The sequence below is a fragment of the Ailuropoda melanoleuca genome, chromosome 20 (genome assembly GCF_002007445.2).
Source record: "Ailuropoda melanoleuca isolate Jingjing chromosome 20, ASM200744v2, whole genome shotgun sequence".
Classification (NCBI taxonomy): Eukaryota; Metazoa; Chordata; class Mammalia; order Carnivora; family Ursidae; genus Ailuropoda; species Ailuropoda melanoleuca.
Window position 1 is genome coordinate 23,287,555 of NC_048237.1, and position 26,648 is coordinate 23,314,202.

Sequence of the window (26,648 nt, forward strand, 5' to 3'; positions counted from 1 at the left end):
GTTGATGGGAGCCACAGAGTTAAGAGACATGGGGAAAACAAAGAAGGTTCTGCCATATGAAAATACATCCCAGACGTCATCCTACTCACAATTCTCACTCTGTGGGAGAAGTACACTTTCTTGCCTGATTGATGTGGGGCTTAGTCATGTGACTTATGTTGATCATTGGAATCTGAACAGAAGTGACAGTTTGCCTATTTAGCGCACAGGCTATACTTAGTACAAAATTCTTCTGCTCTTTTGCTCCTCCATGGGAAGAGTATGCCCCAGCAGCTACCGGTTCCAAAATGAAAATTTGTGGAGTGACTTGAACTTAAGAGGAAAATAAATGTTTTTGTTTTTGTAAGTCTCTGAAATTTTGAAGTTGTGAGTTAGGGCCCATTATTATATAAATCTATTTCAAGAATTATTCTCCATATTCATTCCCTTCATTCTGCCTTGAACTACACTCACTACAGTAAGCAAAACAACAGCAGTTAACCATGCAAACTCTGAAATAACATAGTCCTTCTGTAAGCTGACTTCTGCAAACCCAGTTATTCAACTGTAAAATTGGCATGATAGTACCTATCTCATTATTATTATTATCGTGAAGACTATGTAAGATAATAGACTTACAATCGTTGGTATAATGCTTGGTATACAGTAAGCATACAGCAAATGTTAGGTATGATATTATTTTTTTTAATTGAGTGTGTCTTAATTACTGACAATATTAACATGACACAGCCTGCATAAGGGCCTGGGTAGAAAATGAAAGTGAAAGTAGGAGGAAAGAAGGGCTGGGGCATCCTTCCAATGGCCAGTCTTCCATGACCATGCAATGAAAATGTACCGCAATGCTTCTTTCATGATCTTCCATAAACAATGTGACAGCAAAAAGAGAGTCAAAATAAATTTGCACTTTTGAAATGTGATATTGAGAATAAATGACTTTTACATGTGATCAAATATGAACTGTTTCACACTGAAAGTTTTAATCCTTTTGATAGAAATGTTTCTAAATTATATACGAATCTCCTTTCCTCTGTATATGGGTTTCAAGTTTTTAACCATTTTTCATCATTCTGTGTCTTGGTTTCTTATCTATTTTTAGCAATTATAATAATTTATATTTTTAATATAAATCTGAGATATCAATGCTGGTTATAGAACAAATAGTATAACTTACATCCCTAAATGCAATCTATGTAATAACACCTCTTCCTTTGTTTACTTTAAATCAAAGTTGAGGGGCGCCTGGGTGGTGCAGTCCTTAAGCATCTGCCTTCGGCTGGGCATGATCCCAGCATTCTGGGATCGAGTCCCACATCGGGCTCCTCCGCTGCGAGCCTGCTTCTTCCTCTCCCACTCCCCCTGCTTGTGTTCCCTCTCTCACTGGCTGTCTCTCTGTCAAATAAATAAATAAAATCTTTAAAAATAAATAAATAAATAATAAAATAAATAAATCAAAGTTGAGTACAACACGTGTAGTTGCTAGGCTTGTGCTCAGTGATCATCTTTCAACCCAAACAAATTAGTAAATCAAAGGACAAATCTGTATTCTTTGAAGTTCCTTTATATTATTGATAAAATTATATTTTATCAGTACCCTTTGATAGTATAGCATTATTCAAAATATTTCTCAATTCAGAATTAGTCACCACTTCAACTGCTTTGTCATATTCAATTCCTTTTCCCATAAACTTCTAACTAAGGCAACTGAGCATATCATTGAATATCTTACTGTGTTTACCACAGACTCTCTTTGGTGGGTAAATAACACCACCTTGTGAAAATGTGATATTTATTCTCAATATAATAGATCCAAACTGTGANAAATCTGTATTCTTTGAAGTTCCTTTATATTATTGATAAAATTATATTTTATCAGTACCCTTTGATAGTATAGCATTATTCAAAATATTTCTCAATTCAGAATTAGTCACCACTTCAACTGCTTTGTCATATTCAATTCCTTTTCCCATAAACTTCTAACTAAGGCAACTGAGCATATCATTGAGTATCTTACTGTGTTTACCACAGACTCTCTTTGGTGGGTAAATAACACCACCTTGTGAAAATGTGATATTTATTCTCAAGATAATAGATCCAAACTGTGATTTTTTTTTTCATATCGCAGTAACTCAATAAACTTTTACCAAGAACCTGCAATGCACTGTTTTGGGCAATGGAGAGAGAGAGGTAAAATAAGACAGACAAGGTCTCCAGTCTCACAGAGCTTGAGGGGAAACAGATAATGTGCAAGTAAATAAATGAATACATGTAGTGTGATGTAGAGACTTAAGACAGAATGCTGTGAGAGAGAGAGTCACTAGATTAGATTAGATGGCCGGGAAGACATCTCTCTCAGGAGGTGAGGTTTACACTGAGCTCTGAATGACAAGCAGCAGCTATCCAGAACTCCTGGCTTAAATGTGACCTGGACACTTTGATTCATCCTGACAATTCTCTTTAAAACTATGTAATTGATTTCTAATTTATTTTTGGAGACTTTAGTGTACCAGACTTTGGGGTGCTGAATATTCAAGATTTTATTGAAACATATTTGTATTCCAAATATATATGTTGAATCGTCGCTACCTTGAAACACTGATGAAAATTTTAGGTCCCAGGAACAAAATCATCTGCCTTTAACTCTCAGAAGAATGCAGAAAATGGTAGACTTTAAATATATCTGTTTATTAATGACTACCTGTTCCTTATTTAAATCCCTATGTTTGGATCTTGGATTAAAATAATAAAAAACTGCATCTGTTTTCAAGCCAAAATATGATCCCCAGATAACATGTGATTACTTTCTAAGACAAATTCTTTATTGGGCGACTTTAGAAGTTGAAATGATTACCTTGTGTGTAAACAGCATTTTCTCTGAAGAGCTTAGTCATTCATTCAGACTTAAAGTCTGAAAGTATGACTTTAAATTAAAATTACTTTAAACCCAAAAAATCCTCAACACATCTCAGTAATGTAGAGGGAAAACAGTCTTATCCCAACTATTCTAATGAGTAAACTGAGGCACTGGGCAATTAAATTACTTATGCTTGATTAGTCTGTAGTCTGTATTTTCATAGTTTCAAAGTATCTGGATAAAAGGTAACCACCTTAGCTAGTTACCTTCGTGATGACAAGAAGCTGGATATTTGAGAAACACATAGGTGTTTATTTAAGTAACAAAGTAATCATTTTTTTATAAAACTTCATTTTTTAAAGATTTTATTTATTTGACAGAGAGAGAGAGACAGCCAGCGAGAGAGGGAAACACAAGCAGGGGAGTGGGAGAGGAAGAAGCAGGCTCCCAGCAGAGGAGCCTGATGTGGGGCTCGATCCCAGAACGCAGGGATCACGTCCTGAGCCAAAGGCAGACACTTAACGACTGTGCCACCCAGGCGCCCCAAAACTTTTCATTTTTTTTTAAATCCAACAATTCTGTGAAATTTGTTCATCTCTCCTTCACTGAACAAACATATACTGTGCACCTTCTATTATCCAGAAATCATGTTAAGCAGTGATGACACAAATGTGAACTAAATGTGGTCTCTCCTGGCAATGACCTTTGTTTTTTAATGTAACGTTACACAATGTAAAGCGTGATCACACCTGTGAATAACCATCTAATTGTTACAGATTAACCTTCAACCTGGCACATGATGGTTGTTCATCAGTACTTGCTTACTGATAATACGTTGCTATGTAGAGAAAATCTTAGGATTGGAACCGTAAATAAGAAAAAGCTTTACTTTTAAGTATTGTATGAAGGAAGGCATTATTCTATGGCAGTACAGTTAAACAAATTCCGCACTTCAGAAATAAACCCCACATTTAATTTCCTCCACATCTCCATCCCATCCCCTCCTCTCTTTCCCTCTCCTACAACGTAGTTTCAGAAATTTAGTCTGGTGTCTGGACTATCACAAAGTCTTCTAAATGGCTTCTTCATCTCCCATCTTGCTTAAGTCAAAATCATCTTTCATTTTTAAGCCTATCTTCGCATATCATCTTTGTGAATACAGTTTTTTAATGGTTCCTTCCTTTCTACTGGATAGAGTTCAAACTTCTTAGAATTACATAGAAGTTCTTCCATGAATTAATCATTGCCTACATCCCATCAATACCCCACAACTCAGCCAAGCTGACTCCTTACAGTACCCATAATGTGAATTCTGTTTTATGGATTCATGCTTTTGCCACTTACTTTCTCTCCTTGGAATGCCTTCCTCTTCACCCTGAATAGCACAGATTTATTCACATCAAGACTCTATTCTATAAAGCTTTTTCTGAATCCTATTTCCCTACTTGAGTAAAAACCTATTTCCTCCTGAATGCTCCTTATAACCATTAGTATGGACTTAAATCACAATGCCCAGACTCTAACACACTTTTAAAAATGTATATGTATACAGGGATATCCCTTCCTGGTTGAATAAAATCGTTGAAGTTAGGATCTTTTTTCTACATGGGTAATTTGGCATTCAATGACAATATGTTGAAGTATAAATGACTCCTTGAAAGACAGCATATGGTCTCTATGTATCATAGAGAACACAATTTTGTATGAACTGTGATGGCTGCCTTTTCTCCAGCTCTCCAGATGTAGGTTTGCCAACATTCTCTCTCAGGCATTACCACCACTCAGCTCCCACAACAAAGCTGGGTTATGAAACACTTGTACTTTGTGTTTAAGATCCTGCTTCCACCACGAACAACTATCTAAGCTTGAACAAACTACTTATCTCTAAACCTCGGTCCTTTTATCAATAAAATGGAGAATACAACAATACATATCCTACAAAGCTGCTGTAATAGTTAAATGAGAATATATACATAGTACTGAGAATACAGTCTGGCACACAGTAAGTGCTTAGGAAAGATAGCTGTTTGATAGTTAGGAAACTCAGCTGCAATTCATAGACCCAATGCAAACCCATGAAAGCCAAGAGGAAGTGACTGATTGGTTCCACTAGGAAGTACAGAGTGTCTAATAGATTGCCATAATTCATTAATTTCTTTTCATTTTCAGAATCAATTTCCCTCCCCCTACCTCTCTCCATCTTTCTCTCTTGATTATATTCCTTTGTACATTGTTCCGATTATTTTCCATTGTATATGGCTTTCATCAGTCCCATAGCTCCAGGCTTACATCATTCAATTTTGGCAAACCACTTAGCAAAATAAGAGGCAAGAAACATGCACTTTCTTAGCCTCAGTTTATAGGTTTTTAATTGGTCAGTTGAATAGGCTGACTGTGTGCCCCACAATGACTGTGCAGCCCACATCCCCAAAATGATGGTGTTTGGGGGTAGGGCCTCTGGAAGGCGATTAGGTTATGAAAACAGGGCCCTCATAAATGACATTAGCATCATTAATGAAAGAGACTCCAGAAAGCTCCTTTGCCTTTGTGCCATATGAGGACACAATGAAAAGATAGCCCCTGATGAAACAGGAAGTGGATCTTCATCATACACCACATCTGCCAGCCCCACATCTTGGATTTCCCAACCTCCAGAACTATGAGCAATAAACTTCTGTTGTTTATAAGCCATCCCAGTTAATGGTATTTTGTTATAGCAATCTGAATGGACCAAGATGGGCAGCTTGGAACCAATCACCATAGATGGGAGGGGAAGCTCCTAGAACTGGCCCAACCTAGGTCACATGTTCACTCTTCAGTTGTAGAGGGTGAGTGAGGTCTGTTACTAAAATGGGGAAGGAGAGAGACTGGGCAGATAGAAACCATAGCTATTATACTATCCTTCTTAATAATATTTCCATTTTCTACTTGATCTTAGCTAACGTAAGCTTGTTTTTTCTTTTAACTGACTACTCCCTAAAGAAGCAGTGCCCAGCATTAACCAATGGCATCAGACTGCCCTTAGTACTACTTTCGCCACAACCATAAGAACACAATGTCTTCACGCTCTACCCTCACCACTTATGTTAGTCAGTGAGATTTAGTTCATCATTCTTATTGCTCCCTAATGTCCTAACTCATAGTCCTTGCTTTGGTGGTATCTGGAATGATTTTTCCAGATGCCGACCCAAATGTAAAGACAGGAGTATAACTGAGTTTTTTGTAAGATGATCCTAGGAAGAATCAGTATGAAATAGAAAAACAAGACAAGAAGCAGAAACCAATATGGTATGCATTAAAGAACAGGTTATTTCTGCAGGAATCAGGGACTCAGCTCCACTGGGTACCTCTAGATGACGGTATGGGACCCTTCTCAGAGTTGTCCCTTTCAAGGAATGAGGAATTTAGATATTTATCATTCAGTGTCCATTTGTTAGTGGCTGAGGGCAGCTCTAGGGGATGTCCGTCCTCAAGCATTTCCTGTTATTCATGAGGGCTGAAAGAACACTCTTCAAGCAAAAAGTCACAGAAGCTTATGGAGGATATCAATGTGATGACAGTGAGTGCCAAGGGGACCTGGGCTGGCCATTGCAAAGTCTCCTTTAAGTGGCCTCCCACATACTTTTTAGGACTGAGACCTCCTTTGCTCAGTCCAATAACCCTTTCTTAATGAATATCCTGTCCCTGACCACCAGTCATGTTCAAACGTTCTTGATAGACACTGGTTATACTCCACTGTCCTTCTCTTGGAGCTCGGTATCTTAATCCTGACTATAGATAGCTATAATTCTTAGATTCCTTACTTCTAGCCATATAGCTGAATCTACTCCTACAATATAAATGACATTTAGCTAGTCCTACTGGCTTGACTATGTGTTCTATTGTCTTATTCCCTTCAACTGCTATCTTATCTAATATTACTTCTCACAGAAATACAGTCCTTGTCATAAGGGAGTTAGCAGATTTCAGGAGAATATAATATGAATAAGCAAATTACTTTATATTCCAACTTAGATATCTCTCTAATAAATTAGCCTACCATTTCACCCAAGTCATGCTGGGGTGGCACTCTGAAGTTCTGGCAGCACTTTACACTTTTCCTCTCGGAGCACTCACTGCTCTTAATTTATTTTATTTTTCATATCTTTAATAACAGCTTTATTAAGATATAATTCACATACCATAAATTTTACCTTTCATTGTGTACCATTCATTAGTTTTCACAATATTCACAGAGTTTCGTACCCATCACCACTAATTCTAGAGTATTTTCATCACTTTCAAAAGAAACCCCATACTCAGTAATAGCCACTCCCTATTTCTGCCACATACTCCCCATCTCTGGCACCACTAATCTCCTTTCTATGAATTTGTCTATTTGGGACATTTCTTAAAAATGGAAACAAAATATGTAGCCTTTTGTACCTGGCTTCTTTCACTCAACATGTTTGCAAAGTGCATCCATGTTGCAGCTCAGATCATTATTTTATTACTGAATAATTTTCCATTGTATGGATATTCCACATTTACTTATCCATTCACAAGCTGATAGGTATTTTGGGTTGCTTCTACTTTTGGGGTATTAAAATGAAGCTGTTCTGAACATTCACATACGAGTTTTGTGTAAAAATAGGTTTTAAATTCTTGGGTATATAACAAAGAACAGAACCGGTGGATCACAGCTAATTCTGTGTTTAACATTTTGAGGATCAAAGAATCATTTTCCAAAATAGCTGATTCATTTTACATTTCCACCAACAACGTACGAGGGTTCCAATTTCTTACATCTTTGCCAACACTTGTTATTGTCCATCTTTTTTTATAATAATGTATATATATTTCATAACCACCATAGTGGTTACGAAGTGGTATCTCACTGTAGTTTTCCTTTGCATTTCCTTAATGAATAATAATGTTGAGAATTTTTTCATGTGCTTACTGATCATTTTTTATCTTCCTCAGGGACATGTGTATTCAGATTCTTTGCTCATTTTGTAATTGGGTTATTTGTCTTTTTTGGTTAAATGTAAGAGTCCATATTTTCTGGATACAACTCATCAGATAATGATTTACAAATGTTTTCTCCCATTTTGGAAGCTGTATTTCACTTACTTGATATTATCTTTTGAAGCACAAAAAATTTATTTTTAATGAAGTCCAATTTATCAATGTATTAGGTTTCTACTGCTGCTATAATAAATTATGACAAACTTATTGGTTTAAACACAAAATTATTATATTACAATTCTAGACACCAGAAGTCCAATATGGGTCTCAATGGGTAAAAATCAAGGTGTTGGCAGGGCTGCATTACTTCTGGAGGCTCCTGGGAGAATCTGTTTCCTTGCCTCTTCCAAGTTCTAGAGATTGCATGCATTTATTGGCTTATGGTCCCACATCACTCGAAATTCTGCTTCTGTCTTCACAATTCCCCCTCTGACTCCGACTCTGACTCTCCTGCATCCTTTTTTTTCCTTTATAAGGATGCTTGTGTTTACACTTGGTCCACCCAGATAATCTAAAATACTCTCTCCAGGCTGAGATCCTTAATTTAATCACAGCTGCAATGTCCCTTTTATCATGGGAGGTAACCTCAGTTTTTGGGTTTTGAATATGGACATCTTTGTGGAGATATCCTACCACAATTTATTTTTTCTTTTGTCATTTGTGCTTTTGGTATCATTTGTAAGAAATCATTGCCTAACTCAAGATCTCAAAGGTTTACACCTGTTTTCCTCTAAGTTTTACAGTTTTAGCTCTTCCATTTTAGTCTATAATTCACATGGCATTAATTATTGTATATGGTCTGAGGGAAAGGTTCAACATCATTCTTTGGCAAGTACATATCCAGTTGTTCCAAAAGCGTTTGTTCAGAAGACTAGTCTTTCCCCCAAAGGATTTTCTTAGCACCTTTGTCAAAAATCAATTTGCCAAAAATATAAGGGTTTATTACCAGACTCTAGTCTATGGGTCTATACAAATAGATCATACTACACTGGTTTACTGTAGCTTCGTAGTGAGTTCTAATATTAAGTGGTTTGAGTCATCTAATTTTGTTCTCCTTTTTCAAGATTTTTTAGCTACTCTGGTTCCTTTGAAATTCTATATGGGTTTCTGAATAGGCTTGTCAATTTCTGCGAAAAGGCAGTGTAGTTTTTGAGAGGGATTGTATTGAATCAGTACATCAACTTGGAGACCATCATCATATCAACAATAGTAAATCTTCCAATCCATGAACATGAAATATTTTCGCATCTATTTAGGTTTTCTTTAATTTATTCAATGATGTTTCATAATTTTCAGTGGTTAAGTGTACATTTAGTTAGATTTATTACTAAATAGTTCATTCTTTTTTATGGATCATAAATGAAACTGCTTTCTTAATTTCTTTTTCAGATTATTCACTGCCAGTCCATAGAAATGCAATTAATTTTTGTATGTTGACTTTATATCTTGCAACCTTGCTGAATTCATGTATAAGTTCTAATAGTTTTTATGAATCTATTATTTAACGGTTTTCTATAAACAAACTTATGTCATCTGCAAATAGAGATAGTTTCACTTTTTCATTTCCAATTTGGATGCTTTTTCTTTCTTTTTCTTGCCTAATTGTTCCAGCTAGACCCTATGTTGAATAGAAATTGTGAGAGCAGATATCATCCTTTATTTTAATAATATGTTAAATTACCTGCCTTTCCCATCACAATATAAATTCAGCAGTGGCCTAGCTCATGGTATGGTTAATAGCTGATGTTCAGTATAAATAAATAAAAAGCAGAATCTGATAAATGTCAAAAGAAAATGCAAATAACAAGTTTCAGGACACGCAGTTACCACTTGTTAGTAGGAACCAAATATGAATGGATCTTCAAAGATGAGTTAGATCTTGACAAGATAAGATACGTTCTAGGCAGAGGGAAAAGTGTAAGCAAAGATATTTGGGGGGAAAGGTATGGGACATGACTATGAACAACACTAGGTATATCTGAATTTTTTATAGAACAGAGAAAAGGAAGGTCTGTCCTCTTTATTATAAATTCAGCTATTAAAATACCAAGAAGATAATACAGATTAATTAAACCAAGAAATTTTCATATGCAATATCTTGGGACAACTATAGTAATACTGCACTGAGCAATATTTATAATATGCTCACTGACCACCCACAGTTAGAAGAAGGAAATTTTTCCATTAACTTCATAAAGTAATATTTTTGAAATATGATGATTAACCAACAAATAATGATGAACTGTTGGAGAAAATTTAACCCAATTACAGACAAATTTTGGAACAGGACAGGACATTTCATCTTTATACTTAGAATGAACAGAACTTTCACATGTCATAAGAAATTACTCTTTTCTACAGAATCTTATAAAAATTTAGTACCAGTTTTACAAAAGAAAATTTCTTTCTTTGCTCATCCTTATAGCAAAGGAAAACCAATAATCTCTGATGTGAAAATTCCTAGGTTTTACTACTAGGATCGGGCAACTTCATTCATGCTTTCACACTTATTTGCTAAAGTTTGACACCAATTCAAACAATTTGAAAAACTAAGTCCCATATAAAAGCAGCAATTTATTTAAGACCCTGCACTAAATTATAGTACTGAAGCCAGTGTTACACTATATGTTAACTACCTAGAATTTAAATAACTAATTTGAAAAACAAAAAGACCCTGCTTGATTATTAGTGTTTAGTAACTCCAGATAGTTTCATGAGGAGAGATTTTTATCAGTAACATGCACATTCTAAATGACATTTAAGATATAATTTAACTAAAAACAGTAGCAAAATTATAGAAGTGCCAGGAGTTTTTTTTTTAGAATGAATCTTACAAATTTTTCAAAATGAATTAATCAGTGCACTTTTCTCCCTCAGTAAGAAATTCAGATTCAGTGTGGATCGGAAACAATAGTCCTTGTACAAAGTATAATTAAATCCCAAGTTAAGGCTTGCTTCCTTTCAAGGAATTCATGGTTTTGTCTAGGATAAACATTAAATTAAGTGGTCATACTTTTTTAAAGAGCCGGTTTGTTGGGACACGGTAAGGACACAGATATGGGTATTCTTCTCTATTTTACCTTATTCTCTCTCATACCTCTGCAATAGCTTACTGTTTCTGATGACTGATCTTATTCTGATTTTTTTTTCTTAAAGTGTTAGAAAGTAAGACGTCTTGAGAGGGGCACCTAGGTGGCTCAGTTAACCAAGAGCATCTGACTCTTGTTCTCAGCTCAGGTCTTGATCTCAGGGTTCTGGGTTTAAGCCCCATGCTGGGCTCCATGCTGGGTGCAGAGCCCACTTAGAATAAGTCTTGAGAGCTTGTAAATAAATTCAACTTTCCCATAAAAGGATAGATTCTTCCACAGATTCCTCTGAAGGATCCATAAAGTTATTTCAATTAAAAAAGCATATATTAACAGAATCATTAAGTTTCAGGTTGAACAAATTGGGTCTCTGTCATTTTTTTGAAATTGAGTTTTTAGGTTTAGTGTTCCTCAGAGCTTAGAGGGGGCAGCGGTGCCTCCTACATGGCCTTCACATTCTCAGGAGTCATATGCAATTCTGCTCATTACTTAAACAAGGACTCGGTCTTGTTCTTAACTGTGTAGGCACAGCAGAGACAGAGCTCCTCCCCACTAGGCCCAGCGCTTGACGTGAAATTCCATGCACCCCTTCATTTCTTCAACCAATATTTATTGAGTGCCTACTGTGTACTTAGCACTGTGCTAAATGCTGCAAATGGAGTGGAGGAAGGCAGCATCTCTGTTCTCAAGTTACTTCCAGTGCAATGGAATAAACAGATTATATGGTATACATCACATATTAATTTGTCTTGCCAACTTCCTCCATACCCTTCCAACTTTTTAGCCTTTATCAATACTTTCCCCCTGCCATCTGAGAATGCATTCTCGCTCCTCACAAATAAAACACTACTAATTTTCAAGGTCTAGGTAAATATCTAACTTTTTTCACAAATCCCACTCCAATGTATACACAGGCTTTTCTAGAGCAAGGCTTGTAACTTAAGTTTCTCTCATACCCCAAAGTGCCTAACAAAAAATTATGCATGTTTTAGGGTGCTGATTATTTTGGACACAACCAAATATGATAAATGGGAAGTTCAAAAGATGATCCATTAGGCCCTCCCTTTGCTTATCCCCAGCACTAAAGGAAAATACAAAAACGGATACACTCTAAGAAATTTAAAAAAAAAAGGAGCAACCCACAAAAAGTCATTCTACCACGTTTCCAGTTGGATCCAAGTGAAGAATTCACTCAAAGACATGACAGCATAATGGAGTGAGAGGCATTAATTATACTCTTTGAAGGAGCCACCCTCAGCCATGCATCTTAAATGTTCATCACCTGGAATGAGTCACCAAGGCCATGCCCACGCTACAGAACCATGTACGTATAGAGTAATCTCTGTCCCTTAACTCAGTTCTCCTACACAGTTTGGTAGTTTTCAAAGCCCTAACTAAAAAAAAATGAGTTTGTGTAAGTGACAATGCCTTTTGTACAGGAACAAATCACTTTAATAGGACCCCAATGCTGAATGAAGTAAGTCAAATATAAGAGTATATTCTATATGATTCCATTTATATAAAATTTCTAGAACAACAACAACAAAACAAACCTAGTCTATAATTCCAAAAAGTAGGCCAGGTATTGCCTGAGGCTACAGTGGCGGGGCGGGGGGACTAACTACAAAGGAAAACCAGATAATTTGGGGGAGTCATGGAAGTATTCTTCCATATCTTGATTGCAGAAGTGGTTACACAGGTATATACATTTGTCAATACTTACTCACCTGTACATATAAGAGAGCTGCATTTAACATTTATGTATTTATTTGAGAGAGAAAGACAGTGGGGGGGAGGTGAAGAGGGAGAGGGTGAGAGAAAATCTGAAAGAAATTCTGAGCCCCACTGAGCATGGGGCTTGATCTCACACCCCGGAGATCATGACCTGAGCCGAAATTGAGTTGGATGCTTAACTGACTGAGCCACCCGGGCTCCCAGTAAGAGGGCTGCATTTAATCGTACATTAACCATAAGTCAATAAAATTTGTTTTAAAGTTGAAAAAAAAAAAGGCCTCCAGTTTTGTCCTAGTAATTCTATGGTCAAGAAGCAGGACTTGATGAGAATTAAAGAAATTCATGCAATTGATTCATCTAAGAACAGAAACCTAAAAACATGCAGACTCTTTCTTCATCACCTTCAGAAAGCATTCCTGACTCATTCTGGAAGGTCATTTTCCGTGGTGTTTTTCCTTATTTATGGTTTTCAATGTTTCAAATGTTTAGGTCCACGGTAAAATTATGAAACAAGTGAAGTCTGCTTTTGCCCACCATCCAGTTCCACCTCCAGCATCACTTCATGCACTGTCTCCTCCCAGGGAATCCATTCTGTCTTGTGTTGTCTGTAGGACTCCATCTGGAATTAAGGAGTAGCAAGTGCCTAGAAATTGCACTTGTCTCTTCTCTTTATACGCCTACCAAAGATTATTACTAACATCATTAGCAGCTAATACTTCCTCAACACATATTTCCCAGGAATTCTGCTACTTAGATTCATTTATTTAGTCTTCAAAATGTCCCTCCAAAGTCAGTTATGCCCATCGTCAAACATGAAGAAACTAGTCATGTACTGGTTAGGCAACTTTCCTAATTTCTAAAAATTAGTAAGTTAGGGAGTCTTGATTCAAATCCAAATCAAGAGTCTGTATCCATAACCAAATGTTCTGGTGCCTAAGTCCATCTATAAGAGCTCCGCTCTGCATTAAGTGGTAGCCACACCAAGTAAGGCATTCATGCTAACGTGTTAGTGTCTCGTCGTGCTACTACACTGAGGCCATGCACTTAAAATCCCTCAAGGTCTTCTTCTAAAGAAAATAAAAATGTTTTGTGAGAGATAGGTGTTCTCAAGTAGTCAGGAGAACCTTTCACTATGAAACAAGGTCATGAAAACTTTCCCTATAGGGTTAAATTTTCTAGGAAGTCAGTTAAGAAAAAATCTAAAGGAATCATCAAAATAAACAAATCACTAAGACTATTTCTTATAGATTTTTCAAGAATGTCTGTTTCTATTATCAAGAAATGATATCTATGTAGTTGCCCATTTTTTAAAGAAAATGAATATTTTAATTAAATATTTTTTCCTTCAGTAAACCTCAAATCAATAGGGAGAAGTATCCTAGATGAGACTCTCCCACATTATTCTTCTCTTTTAACAAATTCACCAACACTCTTTTCCAACATGAACTAAAAATAATAATATTGGTAAAATATTCCAACGATTTTATGACTAGCCTTCACCTTGTATCTCTGTATCTCAGAAATTGAAAACTTGGGAAAATGATTTTATAATATCTCCCTTTCAAAGAGATATTTTATAAACATAAATGTGACAGGTTAATTGTCATGTGACTCAAAATGACCTTTGTTTAACACCCTTCTTGCTAACTGTCATTACTACAAAAACTTTAAAATGCTTTCATGTCTCTTTGGCTGGGTTCAACAATGGCTTCCTTTAAGAAAATAGGAGGAGCGCCTGCGGGGCTCAGTTGGTTAAGCGTCTGCCTTTGGCTCAGGTCCTGGATTGAGCCCCATGTCAGGCTCCGACATAGTAGATCAGAGTCAACAAGAAAGTTACATATATGGAAGATTCCTTAAAAAAAAAAAAAATCACACAGTCTGGACTTGCAAGATAGAAATGTCCAAGCCCAGGGAAAGGACAGATATTGACTGAATAAGACATCAAGAGTGTGTAGAAAGTTTATCAAGTAATGTATCTCTAAGATATAAACACAAAGCATGCTTATTATACATGCTACAAAAGAAAGCTTTTATAAGCACATGAAAAGGCACTCAACATCATTAGTCATTAGGGAAATATAAATCAAAGCCACAATGAGATACCACCTCACATCTACTAGGAAGGCTATCAAATATATATATATATAAAGTGTTGGCAAGGATGCTGAGAAATTGCAAATCTCATATAGTACTAATAGAAATGTAAAATGGTACAGCCTAAAACAGTTTGGTAGTTTTTCAAAAGGGTGAACACAGAACTGCAATATATCCCAGAAATTCAAGTCCTAGGTATACCTACAAAATAACTGAAAGCAGGAATTCAGATATCTGTATACTGATATGCATAGCACTATTATTCACTGTAGCCAAAAGGTGGAAACAACCCAAGTGTCAGTCCACAGATGAACGGATAAATAAAATGTGGTGTATGTGTGTGTATACACACATACACCACAGTGGAGTATTTTCAGCCACAAAAAAGAACAAAATTTTGATAACATGCTATATAGCATGGATGGATATTAAAAACATGTTTAGTGAAATAATCCAGGCACAAAAGGGAAAATATTGTATGATCCCATTATATGAAGAACCTCAATAAACAAATTCATAGAGACAGAAAGTGAAGAGGTTCCCAGAGGCTGGGGGAAGAGTGCGGGGGAGTTCATGTTTAATGGGTACAGATTATGCTGGGGACAATAAAGTTTCAGTGTACATAGTAGTGATGGTTATACAACACTGAGAATGTATTTAATGCCACTGAACTTGCACACTTACAAATGGTTAAAATGATAACAGTATGTTATATGTACATTTTACCAAAATAATAATAATTTTCAAAAAGAAAGCTGCAATCAGCTCCAGACTCTTCCCCACCTAAATGTGGTTCAGGGCCTTTCTCCAGGGACGCAATCAACTCAGAAGGAGCTGTCGTTAGATACAAGAAAGGGCTATTTTTAATAGCTGGACAGAATACAGGTTAGTAGAAGGAATCTCAGTTCAAATCACAGAACTGAGGTGCTATACCAATAGTGTGTCGGCATCTGCTTCCCGCCCTTCTGTTTCATCTGCTAAACTAGAAACTACGATCGTTTTGGGAAGCATTCATGTCTGTCCTCCGCTAGTATGCTTCACGGCATCACTATGCACAAGAAGGATATTCCATAATTGAGTCAATGATTTTAACTTAAAAGGAATCTGTCAAGTCACTCCATCTGAAACATAACTAGACAGAAAATCTGCTAGCAGGAAAGAATGAAGTCAGTTGGAAACTAAGACAAGTGCTGGTTTCTTCCATTTTATTCAAATGGCAGCAAATCAAATTAAGATAATTACTGATGTATACTTAGGCACAAAAAGAAAAGGCAATACACGGAACTCAAAGCACTTAGACACAGCTGAGGCTGAGTATTTTACTGCATTCAGTATTTCTTCCAAGTAGTAGAAAGTGTCATGTGCTTGGAATAAGGAGTCATGAGTTTTTCATTTAACTCCATCAATGAGTTTTACTCCATAGGGGGAAAAAAAAAGGCTTTAAATAAGTAACTGATTTTGTTTGCCTCAATTTCCCCATCTGGAAAATATAATACCTCCTTCATGTACTTTGCAAGCTTGTGTTTTAAAATTACATTAATTTATAACTGGAATGGATTTTTAGAGATAAGTTTGCTCCCACCTGTCCTTTCTCAGATAAATTGAGCCAGGAGAGGTTTCATTACATACTCAAAATCACCCAGCTAGATAAGGAGAGAGCCAGGCTAGGCATCAAGTCTACCGAGGAATTATTTTGTGTCATTATAAACTCACCTCATTGTGTTTTGAAATGAAGAATAAATCTTTTTGAAATGTATAAAATATATTCAAATAAAAGTAAAAATTTAATATAGATTTAGGTGGATAACCTATTGCATGTTCTGAATATCCTGAGTAAGTAATATCACTACCACAGAGGGAAAATAATAACTGATTTAGTTTTTAGTTTATACCACACAGAATAAAGAACTATAATTCAAATTTACAAAGAAAGGAGATACATTTGACTTGTGGCAATACTGGCTACATGGCTATGGTGGGTTTCCCTTTCTTTAATATTGAATATAGTTGTCCCAAGAGGACAGTTTAATACTTTACCTAACTCTTACTGAAATAATGATGACATGGCTGCTTTTGGATGTAACAGGAATTGTATCCACACTTTTTTTAGGGCTCTCAGTAGTGTTGACTCACTAAGGTCTCAGACTGTTGGGACAAAAGAAATGCATCAAACTCCATCAGTGGGCACGCGCAGCCTCCGTCCTTCTCCTCCTTGTAAACCACATTAACTATGTTGGTCTGTTTGTCAGATCACAGAAAAGGGGAGGAAGGACTGCACTTAAATTGGTATAAATCCATTACTGCTGCTAAAAAATGTCTTTAAATTAAGGGTCTGATAGCTGAATCAAAGCCATTTAACATTGGAAAAAATCATGTGAGCCAGTAAGTCTTCGACGATTTAATGGGCAACCTTAACAAGAAATTTTAATTTAGGGGTGCCTGGGTGGCGCAGTCGTTAAGTGTCTGCCTTCGGCTCAGGGCGTGATCCCGGCATTCTGGGATCGAGCCCCACATCAGGCTCCTCCACTGGGAGCCTGCTTCTTCCTCTCCCACTTCTCCTGCTTGTGTTCCCTCTCTCACTGGCTGTCTTTGTCAAATAAATAAATAAAATCTTTAAAAAAAAAAGAAATTTTAATTTAGTGATAACAAAATTACATGCTGTTATTACTAGCATCTTCTTAAACCATAAGGAGATACGTTCCACAAAATGCCTACCATCTACAAGACTGCGTAGCTAGAGAGTAATAGTATAAGCCTGGCTTCAAGATTNTCTCCTGCTTGTGTTCCCTCTCTCACTGGCTGTCTTTGTCAAATAAATAAATAAAATCTTTAAAAAAAAAAGAAATTTTAATTTAGTGATAACAAAATTACATGCTGTTATTACTAGCATCTTCTTAAACCATATGGAGGTATGTTCCACAAAATGCCTACCATCTACAAGACTGCGTAGCTAGAGAGTAATAGTATAAGCCTGGCTTCAAGATTTTCAGTCAGTCCAGGCTNTTTCAGTCAGTACAGGCTAACACATATTTCATATCAACTCAAACAGGCACACTAAGCATTTAATTTAACATATATTTTTGAGCACCAAATATGCTGTATATTGATGATGCCCTTTTACTCCAGAGAGTAAATACTAGTTGATGCTGTCAGCTAGATATGAGAAGTCAGACAGAGGCATAAAGAAGATACTGAAGGCGTCTCATAGCTGCAGAGGGTAACTAGGTGCCACTGTTTGAAACAGCTTTGGTTTGGTTACAGAGCAAGATCAAGGACTCAGGGAGGCCATGTGTCTACTGTGCTAGAAATCAACACTTGTAACTTTCCCAACAATACTCTGCATCCTGGATACAGAAGAAAAAATAAATGTATTGATTCAGGGCAGTTGTTTTCCAAGAATATTATAAAAGGTTAGGGTACAAGAGTGTAAGATATGGCCCTTAAACTATAAAGGGTCCTTACATAAAAACCTATTTTCTATTACTAGTCTACTTGCCTAGAATAAAATAGCTATATTCACTTCCTTGTCCATTATTTAACATTGAAACTAAATGGTTTTATGAAAAAAAATCTTTCTTTTAAATAAGAAAGACAGTACTCCATCAGAATTGCATGCATAACTGAGATGAAACTCAAATTTTGCTCTTAAAAAGTGTGGGTAAAAGTAAAAGATTTTTTGTTCCAGTTTCAGTGGCATCTGAGACAAGGTCAAAGGTCATGATCCAACGATATCAATGAATAGTGCTTGGATGTGTTAGCCCAGTGTATATGCAGTTCTGGGAATAAAAGCAAGCTTGTGTATGTCTGAGCCCATACTAATAGATAGTCTTTAATAAAACTTGCAATCTCTTCAATTCATGCAAGCACAAAAATCATATTCTCTCCTGTGGCTATGGAGTTTTAGTTTATGATTACTTTCCTGGAGTCATCATGTAGTGTTTTAGGTCTGACCACTATAGGAAATTCACTCATTTAGAAAGAATAGGAATGCCACAACCTATGTTAACGTATTTAATCTAAGAATCGCTTCTCGGCCTTTTGGCTAAGATCAAGTGTAATCTAAGAAAGCTCCTCTCAGGACTGTGGAAATCTATGACTAGTTTAAATCTAAATAGAAAATATATTTTTTTAAATAAGTGGCACATGTTTTGCTTCTCTCTTGTACCAGCAACTTAATGTTTTTATGAAATGACCATGTTAAACAACTAGCCAACGAACTGGCAGGCCCAATCACAAAGGTGTCTTGCGAGTACGAACTATTCCAAATGCAAAAGGATAGTGGAGACCAAGAGGCCTAGTACAGAGTGCAGTGGAAACACGAATTATTGCCTGTTTTTAGATCAGACAGTGCCAAGAGAGATGAGCATTCATTTTGATCAGGTGAACCACTCAGTAAAACAGCAGAATAATTCCAAATTATTTTTAGGGTGTTTATAGAAATTGGAAGCACTATAAAATACAATTATAATTCCTCTATAAGCTGGAGGAAAAGGACACCACCTATGTTTCCTTCTCTTGCTAGGTTGAAATTTGTGTATATGTAGTTTCCTGCCACATCTCTATGGAAAACTATTTCCACTAAAGAAGACTCTAAACAAGAATTTCTTTTTGTCGGGGCGCCTGGGTGGCACAGCGGTTGAGCGTCTGCCTTCGGCTCAGGGCGTGATCCCGGCGTTGCGGGATCGACCCCCACATCAGGCTCCTCCGCTATGAGCCTGCTTCTTCCTCTCCCACTCCCCCTGCTTGTGTTCCCTCTCTCGCTGGCTGTCTCTATCTCTGTCAAATAAATAAATAAAATCTTAAAAAAAAAAAAAAAAACAAGAATTTCTTTTTGTCTCCTTGGGGGATAAAAGTGACAGAGAAAGTTCTTGGACTTTACATTGAAGCTTCCAATGGCTGAAAAACTTACCAACAGTTTGTCTGTGGTCTGCAACACTGATGAAAGACAGACCTCGGGGAATAAAACCAACCCAACCACCAGGCTTCCCTGGTGCAGGGCTCAGGGACTGTGAAATATGTTGTGGTAGAGAGAAGAGGCCCCAGAGTGCAGAAAGTGAGGTGAATGCTGCATAACACTTCCGAACTTGGCTCTCTGGAGTCCAAGTGAAGTACTTGGTTAAGTCTGAAAGCTTAAAGAAAAAGAAAGGAGAAAGAAAAAAACATAAGTCCTATGTGAAATAGATGACTTCCTTCCAATTATTGCCCACACAAAACCACAGGAGCCGTTTATCTTCTCAAGTTCAGCTGGTCAATTTAAGGGTTAGGATTAATGAGTCTATTATATAATCTACCCTAATGAGAACAAGGACCACTGCTCTCTAAGCAACAATACAGTCTGTCTGCCAACATGCAAAGAGAGCTGCAATATTTTTTACTCCTCCACCTTCAATGATTTAAATAAAGGGATCCTAATTTTTCCTCTGTCTCACTACTAATTGATTTTGCTTTTACAGTCCTTTCCCAGACATTAATGAAACTATCAGATTTCATTTGAAAGCTTTATTAAACTAATACATCAGTCTGCACCAGTTCCATGGAGTGATGCATTAGTCCAAAGCATCAGAGTACATCCTCAAATTATGGACAGCAGACATAAAATCATCACTGCTCAAAGAAGAGCTATTTCAAAAAGGGGTACTATTTGATGTCACATTGGAAAGTGTTCCTGTGCCAGGTTGCTCCTCCAAACAAGAGATCTGTATTCTGTAATATGCTGCCTAGCAAATGCTTTGATTTTGTCCAATGACTGAGCTAAAATTAGATGTGTGTTCATTTCCAATTCCCCTACTCATCTCTCAGGAACTCTGTCCCTCTGTCTCTCTCTCTCTGCCCACTCCCCCACTTTCTCATTTCCTTTTTCCGTTCCAGGTCCACTGTCTCCAAACCCTTGGAAGACTTTGAACAGACATGTAATTGAGCCAAATCAGGATAAAACATGGAAGGAATACTTGCAACTTTCGCTTTGGTATTTCAAATGTCACTTTCTTCACTTCCTTCCCATCCCCTTCTTCCCTCTTTTCTCCTTACCCCACAGCACTCACCTCCTGTTCCTTCTTCTTTAATCATGATCTCACTCTAGCTCTCTCAGATTAAAAAGCTTGCTGGTTCTTCCATCAAGAAGGGGAGTCTATTTCCCCACACCTTGAATCTGGACCAGCCCTGTGATTTTCATGGAAATGATATCCTGCAATTTCCAAGAAGGCCTCATTTTCATCCTCTCAGAGTCCTGAGATCATTATGCTTTGAAAAAATTTGGTCTGGCTTCCTTGAGGCTGCAAGACTACAGGCAGAGAGGCCCACCATCCCAGCAGACCACCTGCTGAAGCGTGTGCATAACAGAACGCAGGCAAGAGCCCCAGAAGAACCACCACACCATGCACAGAGTCAACAGTGATAATGAATTGTGTTCAGGCCCCTGCGGACGAACATGCAACTACTACAGTCTGAGTTCTGTCTTTTCTCTCACTCTCTCTTTTTCTTCCTCTATGATTTAAAATGTCTTGTGCTACCAATGCTATTGACATACATCTAGTCACAAGAGTGTCCTTGGGTTTTGTTTTTTTTTTTTGCATTTGGTAAATAAGTTGTTTAATGAGTAGCACAGCACTTAACCATAGACCCAGCAATTCATTTAACTTCCAAGAGACAAGAATGAAGGCAATCACTCCTTTTGCACTTAACAGATAAGATGCAAAATAGTTAAGTGGCAAAACATGTGTGTTTGAGTCTATGTGTACATGCACACACACACACTTTTAATGATAGCTATAAGGAATTTATGCAAAATATAGGAAATGCTAACTACAGGAGGGGCATATGGATATACTGGGTTGTATGAGTTACCTGATAGATGGAAAAGACATTGGACACTATTGTATCCTTCTTATTTTTCTATACGACATTACAGATAGAACACCATTTAGAAGAATGGGGAAAAATCACATTACATCAACCCAGCAAATATTCAAGGGAACAAAATTAAGATAATACGCAACCTCCCCAGAGTCCTATAGGTAACCTTTATAATGGTTACAATGAAATAAATTAATCTCAGCATTCCCCAAAATAGCTTTAACATGAGTTCTGAGGGAAGTCCGTGAAATTCCTTCTCACAAGCTGAAGACTAAGTATCCCCCACAAAAAGACAGATTTTAAAGTAGGTGCCCACAGTCTCCATTGCTGCTTGATTATACATACATACGTATTCCCTAAACTCATGCCTTAAGGAAGCTAGCTCCTTCCCCATCTCTCCTCCTGTCCTTCAACTCTCCCCTTCATTTTCGTGGCCTTGGTCTTTCTCAAATATGCTCAGCCTACTTGCACCGCTGTCTCCTGATGACCCCCCAAGTCCCCTTCACGCTGCTGTCTCAGGGAGGCCCGTTCCCACTGCTCTAGCCCAATGGTGCCCCTAATTTAGTGTTTTACATATTAATCTGGTTATAAGGTTTTACATTTTACAAATGACTAACTGAAATTATCTTACATTTTTAATTGTCATTTTATTTATTTTCAACTAAATGATAACATAAACTGTTTCATTTAGTTGAAAATAAAGAAATAAAATAGCTTCCTTTTCTTGCTCCCTACTATGTCGTTACTGCCCAGAATACGTGAATTTAAATGAACTAGATAGGAAGTACAGAGTCGGCTGAGTAAACAGGCTAAAATCAATTCTATGTAGTTTCTACCACATAACACCACTTGGAATCACTTCCCTTTTCTATCAAACCACTACTTGGAAAAGAAAGCAAAATTCTGATATGGCCGTGAAACTATTTTTAAATGTTATCTACTGAAAAAGACATCATTTAATCCAAAAGCTAAATATACATCTTGTATATTGGAAACATATTTTAGTAATCACTGGGTCAGGGCATGAGACACCTGACCCTCTCCATTAGCAGAGGTCATTGAGACCTAACTGCACACAGCAAGGCCAGACCACGGCCTCCAGCTCAAACCTCACATCTGAGGCAAATACTAAAGGTACTGTTTGCCTTGTGTCAGCAGATCCACCCACCTCACTGTGAAGAGACACCAGCCTTCCCTACAGCACACAGAACACTTATAAAGATGTATGATATGATTTGTTTCCCACTGGGAAGAAATGGTTTGCAGGACAAAAAGAGCTGCTGTGAATGAGTCAGAAAGCACACATCTTGTGCAAATCTAAAATGCCTCGCTCCATGAACCACAAAGAATTAGTTTTTGTTTTTGTTTTTTTTTAAATAATTCACCAGTTTCGCCTACTGCTTAAACTTCAGCGTTTTATTAGCAGTTTAATGAGTAAGCAGAACATCATGTATTGGGAAAGGTTATAACACAAGGAAGCTTGAGTAAAGAAAACAAAACGCATGCACCAGTATAAACAAATCGTCTTAAATTTTAATTGGCACAGGAATAGTAGAACAATTTAATCTCAAGTTGTTTGGCCAACAACCTGCAAAAGAAGATTCCAAAGTAAAGTAAGCATCGCTAAGAGATTCATTCAAAATAGCTCTGGGAGGATACTGAGGAAGAAACACGCACATCTCCTGTTTCAATTTTTATATCGTCCTGAACTTCTGACTTTTGCCAATTGCACCTCTGACCACCTTCTGGAACACATCTTTGTACTCTGGACTGAAATAGAGATAATGTAACATCTATTAGCTAAATAGCCTATCATGTGTTAGTCAGTTTAACTCCGTCAGCACCAATCGTAATTCCTGCAAAGCAAGTTACATAACCTAGTGGGTTTTGTCTCTATAAGCCTGCACTCCCCACTTGCCATTTGAGCACATTTTCAATTTTCATCTACTCTGTATCTCCCAGATTGCAACCCCTAAAACCCTAAATAAACACTTCTGGTTGTTTTACAGCCTCTTCTTCTTGGTCAACAAACCCAGCATAGCACATAAAAAAGGCTAGCTCTCAGCAATCCTGTGGAGCAAGCAGCGTCTCACCTGTGTGAAACAGTACTTTTTCAGTAAGGAGAGATGAACCATAGCCTATTACTTCCCGAGAGTGGAAGCATGTGTTTCACAAGACATTGGTAGGAGAGAACAAACAATATAAAAAATTATTTCGGTATCTCCATAGCATTTAGTGAGAAAAGCTCTATCTTATTTGGAAATATTTCCCAAGTTTCCAAATGAATACTTAATCCAAGAAATAATGGTTCCTCTAATCTGCACCCTAACACTATTTTTGCTCTGCACTCACCACATTCTGTTTATTTTTTTTTTTAAGATTTCATTTATTTGAGATAGAGAGAGCAAGCATGAGTGGGGCAGAGGGAGAGGGAAAAGCAAAGCAGGCTCCCCGCTGAGCAGGGAACCCAACTTGGCGGGGGGGGGGGGGGGGGGGTGGAGGGTCCTTCCTGGACACAAGGAAGATGTGACATTGAGAACGTGTGCACATCCACACATGCCCANCTGACTGAGCCACCCAGGCACCCTTCTATTTTATATTTTAAATACATGTTTATGTACCTGTTTTGTGTGTTTTATTATCAGTCTCTGGAATGCAGTGTAACATCTAGGCAGTGCAGGAATGCACAGAATTCATGTAAGTAATTTAGAAGGTTAGATACCCTTGTAGAAAGACCAAAGGTGTAAAGGAACAATTTGTATCAGAAATACTTTAAAATGGAAACGTTCATCAAATATAAGTTTTAACAACAGCAAAAAATTAGGTTCTATAACTTTTGTAAGCTGTCCAAAGTTCTAGATGCCCAAGGTTGTAACTGTTAGCATGTGAATTTTAAATTGTAACACCAAAGAGTGGATTGTCTTTAAGCTTCTTAAACTGCATTTATTACTTATTTTTTTCACTATTGGCTGTGCAAAACTATTTGAGAGTGTTTCTATTTGTGAATAGAACTAATTAATTAATTTTCTGTGAAAATTAATAAAGGGAAACCTCACTATAGTGGAGTCCCAAGGCTAGAAGGGCAATACCACTCAATGTCAATTACAAAAGAACTGTCAGTTACAGAACACAACAGAATGGTCAGCTGGAGAGGATTATCAATTACAAGTCACAACCGGAAAAGATATACATTGCATCTTCTACAAGAAATCGATGATCCCTGTGACTTTCCATCATTACACTGAAAGCTTGATTTTCTCCAATGGACTTTCCTTCAAAGCAAACCCCTCCCAGCTTTCTCCTCCTTCTCCATAAAATAACGTTCCTGTCCTCTGTTTATTGGACTTGCCTAGGGTTTTGTTATTGCTTTCTTGTCCAGAATTACGATTCTCTATTCCCGAATAAACCCATTTTGTGCAGGTAACATAATGGAGAGTTTTATTTTTAAGGTTAACATTTCCAAAGTGTTGAAATAACATTTCTGGCTCAGAAAATAAGTTACATACAGAAAGTGTAGTTTAACCATATTCTATTTCCAAAGGTAACACACACACACAAAGATTCACATCTAGTTTAAAATATGGGGTGGTTTATGACTTGTTAGGCAAATGTGTTTTCGAAAATCTGTCTGACCATACTTAAAAGCAGACCAAATTTGACTACAGGATTTCGCCTTCCAGGGCCTTGCTGATATTTCCTTCTCAGCGTCCTCTGGAAACCTACTGATACCATGTTTTCTTTCCCTTATTATCTAGTTTTGAAACCAAGTCATGGAAGGATTTTGGACAGCCGTTCACAGTGAGTTTTAAGCACCATCCATATGCCAGCCATGGTGATAACTGCTAGTTTTCTCATTTCTCTTTCACACCAACTCTGAATAACTAGTCCTACCTTATTTCCCTTATAGAAAAAATAACTTGCCCTTGGACATTCAGCCAGCCACTGGCAAGGATCAGTCCCAGCTCTCTGACTCTAATGGCCTTGTTTTCATTAGATAGCAAACTGCCTAAAGCATCTCCTAGCAAATGAGTTTTGCATATTAACCAGTTGGCAAAGCCTTAAAGAAATAAAGCAAGCTGGGTGGTGGAATTTCAAACAATCACCAAGAGATGAGAATACATAGTTTGGGAGAAAGGTTCTGAATTCACACTTTGCTGGCAACTTTATTTAATTATTACACATGCATGCATGCGTGCACATACAAAAAACATATACACACACCGAAAAGCAAATCCTGAACTTGCTACAGTATTATTTATCATGAAAGAGGGATTCATTTCATACCGTTAGGGCCAATATCATCCAAGAATTCTAGAATATGGATTTACAGTTGACCCTTGAACAACATGGGTTTGAACTATGCAGGTCCACTTATACATGAATTTTTTTTCCAATAAATACAGTACTGTAAATGTATTTTCCTTATGACTTGCTTAATAACATTTTCTTTTCTCTAGTTTACTTTATTGTAAGAATATAATACATAATACATATAACATACAAAATACACGTTAATTAATTGTTTATGTTATCAGTAAGGCTTCTGGTCAACAGTAGACTGACTATTTGTAGTTAAGTTTTCGGGGAGTCAAAAGTTATATGCCAATTTTCCACTGTGCCATGGGGATCAGTGCCCCTAACCCCCATGTTGCTCATGGGTCAAATGTATGCTTTCTGTACATACATTTATATATAGCTTTCCTAATTTCCTTTGTGAATAGTACAAATCTGCCATGTCAATATTCTTCACAAAGGTGACAATATCATTTTCTTTACTAGTAAAAGATTTCAATCTCATATGGTTAACTTCTGACAGCACACTAAAAACAAAACTTCATGCATTTATTAGGATTATTTTACTTATACTTTTATATGAAATATTTTAAATTTCTTTCATCAGATATGGACACATTTAAAGCATCTTTGCTATATTTGGAGTTGTGTTAAATGTAGCTTCTGTAACTGTATTGGAGCAATTGAGAATGTAATTTGTGTCATTCTAGAGGAAATCTATATATATATAT

The 26,648-nt window shown here is 37.0% G+C and overlaps 1 protein-coding gene and 1 pseudogene across 1 annotated transcript in view; one reads left to right on the plus strand and one right to left on the minus strand.

The window, feature by feature from the left end:
• Positions 1 to 26,648, minus strand: part of MDGA2 (MAM domain containing glycosylphosphatidylinositol anchor 2) — a 760,567-nt gene that overhangs the window by 691,774 nt on the left and 42,145 nt on the right. The gene's annotated exons all lie outside the window — the stretch shown is intronic.
• Positions 18,795 to 18,953, plus strand: LOC117797304 (annotated as a pseudogene).